Source organism: Triticum dicoccoides, chromosome 2A (genome assembly GCF_002162155.2).
Source record: "Triticum dicoccoides isolate Atlit2015 ecotype Zavitan chromosome 2A, WEW_v2.0, whole genome shotgun sequence".
Lineage (NCBI taxonomy): Eukaryota > Viridiplantae > Streptophyta > Magnoliopsida > Poales > Poaceae > Triticum > Triticum dicoccoides.
In genome coordinates this window covers 232,494,154-232,500,948 of record NC_041382.1, presented here as the reverse complement: position 1 = coordinate 232,500,948, position 6,795 = coordinate 232,494,154, and positions in this window count along the sequence as shown.

Here is a 6,795-nt window from a genome sequence, read left to right as displayed (position 1 = left end):
TATGAAACCAAGGTTATCGAACCAGTAGGAGAACCAAGCAACACAACATAAACAACACTTGCACACAAATAACAACTACTCGCAACCCGACGTGTAAAAGGGTTTGTTAATCCCTTTTGGGTAGCAGCGCCCCAAGATGGGCAAATGGACGTGAGAGAGTTGTAAATATTGATAGATCGAACGGCAAATAAAGTAAATTGCAGCAAGGTATTTTTGTATTTTTGGTTTAGTAGATCTGAAAATAAAAGCAAAGGAAAATAGATCGCAAAGGCAAATAATGTGAGAAAGGGACCCAGGGGCTATAGGTTTCACTAGTGGCTTCTCTTGAGAAAAATAGCAAACTATGGGTAAACAAATTACTATTGGGCAATTGATAGAACTTCAAATAATCATGATGATATCCAGGAAATGATCATTATATAGGCATCAAGTCCAAGATTAGTAGACCGACTCCTGCCTGCATCTACTACTATTACTCCACACATCGACCTCTATCCAGCATGCATCTAGTGTATTAAGTTCATGGAGAAACGGAGTAATGCAATAAGAACGATGACATGATGTAGACAAGATCTAAATATGTAGAGATAGACCCCATCGTTTTATCCTTGGTAGCAATGATACATACGTGTTGGTTCCCCTTCTGTCACTAGGATCAAGCACCGTAAGATCGAACCCACTACAAAGCACCTCTTCCCATTGCAAGATAAATAGATCAAGTTGGCCAAAAAACCAAATATCAGAGAAGAAATACAAGGCTATAAGAAATCATGCATAAAAGAGATCAAAGAAACTCAAATACTTTCATGGATATAAAAAGATAGATCTGATCATAAACTCAAAGTTCATCTGATCCCAACAAACACACTGCAAAAAGATTTACATCATATGGATCTCGAAGCGACCATTGTATTGAGAATCAAACGAGAGAGAGGAATCCATCTAGCTACTAACTACGGACCTGAAGGTCTACAAAGAACTACCCACGCATCATCGGAGAGGCACCAATGGAGGTGGTGAACCCCATCCGTGATGGTGTCTAGATTGGATCTGGTGCTTCTGGACTCTGCAGTGGCTGGAATTGATTTTCGTTGACTTCCCTAGAGTTTCTGGAATATTGGGGTATTTATAGAGCAAAGAGGCGGTCCGGGGGGACCCGAGGTGGGCACACCCACTAGGGCGTGCCTGGGCCTCCTGGCACGCCCTGGTGGGTTGTGCTCTCCTCGGAGCACCCCCAGGCTCTGCCTTTGCCCATTAGGTGTCTTCTGGTCCATAAAAAATCTCGAAAAAGTTTCACTGCATTTGTATTTCTTTTGGTTTTGATTTTGTGCGATGTAAAAAACATGCCAAAAATAACAACTAGCACTTGGCACTATGTCAATAGGTTAGTAACAAAAAATGATATAAAATGATTATAAAACATCCAAGATTGATAATATAACAGCATGGAACAATCAAAAATTATAGATACGTTGGAGACGTATCAGCATTCCCAAGCTTAACTCCTACTCGTCCTCGAGTAGGTAAGTGATAAAAACAAAATTCTTTTCTTTATAGCATGGATATTTGGACTTCTATATTGTTCAAAGAAATAGTCCAGTTTTGACATTATAACTTAAATACTCAAGCATATCAACAAGCAACCATGTCTTTCAAGATATCAACGCTAAAATAAGCTATCTCTAGCCCATCATGATCAATCCTTTATCCATTCATGAAACACACTCGCATATTAACTACACCCAATGGTCAAGTACGATCGCAGTGCGTCCTAGTTGGTGCTTTTATAAGAGAAGATGGAGACTCAAATTCAAAAATAAAAATTTCATAAAGTAAAAGAAAGGCCCTTCTCAGAGGGAAGTAGGAATTTGTAGAGGCGCCAGAGCTCAAAGCGAAAAACTTAGAGATAAAACATTTTGGGAGGTGTGTCCTTCCCACCATTTTGGGAGATATATCATAGGTGGTTCCCAAACAGAAATAAAGTTTATTCCTTTTTGCACCATTCCATGGCTAACCGTATCCACAGGTGCCTTCCATACCAACACTTCCAAGGAATTTATTATTTGACAACATAAAGTAAATTCATTTTTCATTTCGGGACTGGGCATCCCTAATACCTTTGTCTTACTCTCGTGCAATGACAAGTGAATAAACACTCATTGTGAGAATAACACATCTAGCATGAAAATATTAGCCACCCCTCACTGCTCCGTGAGTGAAACAAACACACAAAAGAGAAGTTTATTTTGAAAATTAGAGGTGGCACATACAAATTTTCTTATAACGGCAAAAGAATACCACATATAGGTAGATATAGTGGACTCATGTGGCAAAACTGGTTTAAACGTTTTTGGATGCACAAGTAGAGATCATACTTAGTGCAAAATGAAGGCTAGCAAAAGATTGAGAAGCGACCAACCAAGCAACGAATAATCTCATAAGCGAGCATTAAGCATAATTAACACCGAATAATGCACCACAAATAGGATATAATTTTATTGCATAATTATTAACTTTCATGCTTGCATAGGGAATCAGAAACCTTAACACCAATATTCTTACTAAAGCATAATTACTCATCAACATAACTCACATATCACATCATCATATCTCAAAACTATTAATAAGAATCAAGTTTATTTTTTCCAATGATCTTCATGAAAGTTTTTATTATATCCTTCTTGGATATCTATCACTTTGGAACTAATTTTCATATGTTTCTTTTGACAAGCTCAACCAAATATAAGTGAAGATCATGCGCATAATATTTCTTTCTCCCAAATTAGTTTAAGTGAAGCAAGAGAGAATTTCTTGAAATTTTTTACTAACTCTCAAATAAATCTAAGTGAAGCAAGAGAGCATTTCTTCAAAAATACTAAAGCACACCGTGCTCAAAAAGATATAAGTTGAGCACTAGAGCAAGTCCATAGCTCATAGAAGTTTAAGTAAAGCATAGAAAGCAATTCTAACAAGTCATGACATAATTTTGGCTCTCTAAAATAGGTGCGTCCAGCAAGTAACCAAGACATAAAACACACACAAAAACAAGAAAAGACTCATATCATAGAAGACACTCCAAGCAAAACACATAATATGTGACGAATAAAAATATAGTTTCGAGTAAAATACCGATGGTCGATAGAAGAAAGAGGGGATGCCACTCGGAGGAATCCCCAAGCTTAGTTGCTTGATCTCTTTTGGATAATATCTTGGGATGTCGGGGCATCCCCAAGCTTAGGCTCTTCTTACTCCTTATTCCTTCATCCATCGTAAGATATCCCAAAACTTCAATCATACAAAACACAACAAAAGCCTACGTGAGATCCGTTAGTATAAGAAAATAAATCACTACTATAAGTACTGTATCAAACCTATTCATATTTTGTTTTTGCATTATATCTACTGAATTTCAACTTTTCTATGGCAAAAAATCATCAAAGAAAACCATAGAGCCATCAAAATAAGCACGCAACGCAAAGAAAACAGAATCTGTCAAAAACAGAACAATCTATAGTAATCTGGATGTTTTGAATACTTCTGTAACTCCAATAACTCTGAAAAACTAGGACGGCCTGAGAAATTTGTATATTGATCTACTTAAAAAGGAATGGGTATTTTATCGCTCGCTGGTTAAAAATGAAAATTATTTTCGCGAGCGCAAAAGTTTCTGTTTTTACAGCAAGATCAAACAACTATCACCCAAGAAGATCTTCAAGGCTTTACTTGGCACAAACACTAATTAAAACATAAAAAACACAATCATAACAGTAGCATAATTGTTCAAACACTCAAGAATAGAAAAAATCAAAAATAAATTTTGTTCATTGGGTTGCCTCCCAACAAGCGCTATAGTTTTACGCCCTTAGCTAGGCATAAATCAAGGATCTAAATTTTGTCATCTTTGTTTCGAGATACATAAGATGCGCTCATCATTGATTCATATGGTGCCCTAATTCTTGTTCTAGGGAAGTGTTCCATACCCTTCCTCAAAGGAAATTAGAACTTAATATTGCCTTCTTTCATATCAATCACGGCACCAATAGTGCGTAAAAACGGTCTACCAATAATAATTGGACAAGATGGATTGCAACCAATATCAAGAACAATAAAATCTATGGGCACATAATTCCTATTTGCAAGAATAATAACTTCATTAATTCTTCCCATAGGCTTTTTAATAGTTGTAACGCCCTCGATGCGGCTATATCTCCCACGTGTCGAAGCACGACTTAGAGGCATAACCACATTGAAAGCAATGTCGCAAGTGGGATAATCTTCGCAACAACCCATGTAATACATAAGGGTAAAAGAGATACATAGTTGTCTTACAATCGCCACTTCACACAATACATGAATAAAGCATTACATCAACCAGATACAATCAAGGTCCGACTAAGGAACCCAAAATAAAAGAAGACTACCCCAAATGCTACACAGATCCCCGATCGATCCCAACTGGGCTCCACTACTGATCAACTGGAAACGGAACAACATAAAGGACAAGATCTTCATCGAGCTCCTCCTTGAGCTTGGTTGCGTCATCTGCACGGTTCAACGGCACCTGCAAGCTGGTTTTGGAAGTATCTGTGAGTCACGGGGACTCAGCAATCTCACACCCTCGTCATCAAGACTATTTAAGCTTATGGGTAAGGTAAAGGTATGAGGTGGAACTGCAGCAAGGGACTAGCATATATGGTGGCTAACATACGCAAATGAGAGCGAGAAGAGAAGGCAAAGCACAATCGAGAAACTATGATCAAGAAGTGATCCTAGAACAACCTACGCCAAACATAACTCCAACACCGTGTTCACTTCCCGGACCCCGCCGAGAAGAGACCATCATGGTTACACACGCGGTTGATGTATTTTAATTAAGGTCAACTTCAGGTTTTCTACAACCAGACGTTAACAAATTCCCATCTTCCCATAACCGCGAGCACGGCTTTCAAAAGTTCAAATCCCTGCAAGGGTGTCCCAACTTAGCCCATCACAAGCTCTCAGGGTCAACGAAGGATATTCCTTCTCCCAGGAAGACCCGATCAAACTCGCAATCCCGGTTACAAGACATTTCGACAATGGTAAAACAAGACCAGCAACACCGCCCGAATGTGCCGACAAATCCCGATAGCAGCTGCACATATCTCGTTCTTAGGGCACACTCAGATGAGCACTACGTACAACTAAAACCACCCCTCGAGTTTCCCCGAGGTGGCGCTGCAAGTGGCTCTGTTTGGACTAACACTCAGAGGAGCACTGGCCCGGGGGGGTTTAAATAAAGATGACCCTTGAGTCTGCAGAACCCAAGGTAAAGAAAAGGCTAGGTGGCGAATGGTAAAACCAATGTTGGGCATTGCTGGAGGAGTTTTATTCAAGGCGAACTGTCAAGGGGTTCCCATTATAACTCAACCGCGTAAGGAACGGAAAATCCTGGAACATAATACCGATATGACCGAAACTAGGGCGGCAAGAGTGGAACAAAACACCAGGCATAAGGCCGAGCCTTCCACCCTTTACCAAGTATATAGATGCATTAATTAAATAAGGGATATTGTGATATCCCAACAAGTAAACATGTTCCAACAAAGAACAACATCTCCATGTTCCAACAAGGAACAAACTTCATCTTCACCTACAACTAACAACGCTATAAGAGGGGCTGAGCAAAACGGTAACATAGCCAAACAACGGTTAGCTAGGACAAGGTGGGTTAGAGGCTTGGTTCAACAATATGGGAGGCATGATAAGCAAGTGGTAGGTATCGCAGCATAGGCATAGCAAAAGAGCGAGCAACTAGCAAGCAAAGATAGAAGTGATTTCGAGGGTATGGTCATCTTGCCTAAAATCCCGCAAGGAAGAAGAACGAGTCCATGAAGAAGACAAACGGACGTAGTCAAACGGTTCCTCACAAACACGACGTTACCGGAACCAACCCGAAGAAGCAACACCGGAAAGAAGCAAACAACATAGTAAACAACCACTACATAATCATGGCATGATGCGCAAACAAGTATGATGCATGTCCGGTTTAAAGAAGCATGGCATGGCAAAGTGCACAAGCAATTCTACAAATTAAGTGGAGCTCAATATGCAACGGAGTTGCATATTGAAGAAAACACCACATGACTTATTTAGTTCTCTCCCTTTTATATACTCAACAATATTAAATGTTGTTAAACATGGCAAGAGGTTGAGAAAAAGAAAACTACCTATCTAGGCAATTTTAAATGAGGTCGGAAACAACAAACAACAAGTCCGGAAACTCCTCATGTGCATATTTTGGTTATGGTACTGTTCTGATCCAAACACAATTTTAGAGTTATTAAACATGCAATAAAAGTGCACCATGTTAAACTAGGCATTTTTCTACCCCATTTACATATAAAGTTTGTTACAAACCGAGTTACGGTTAAATAGTTATGAATTAAATCATTTTAGCAAGTTATTTAAGCAAATTAAAACAAGCAGCATTTTAAACATTTTAAACATAGATGGAAAAGACATATTATGAAACTAGATGAAAAACTAAGCATATTTCATATATAAATTGTTTTAATCCGATGCACGGTTGAGAAGTTATTAAATGCATGAAGTATGAGGGTGTTTCTGCAAAACTGGCAAACTCTGGATAAAATGATAAAATCATTGTACTGAAAAAAAAACACAAACTGGCTGGATCTGTTGGACCAACAATGCACAGGGGGGTTTATCACCCAGTGGGCCTGGCCCAGATCGGTAGAGAGGTAGGCCAAAAGGGGGGGTGCTGGGCCTCGGGCCTTGGAGAGGCTGGAAGGGAGG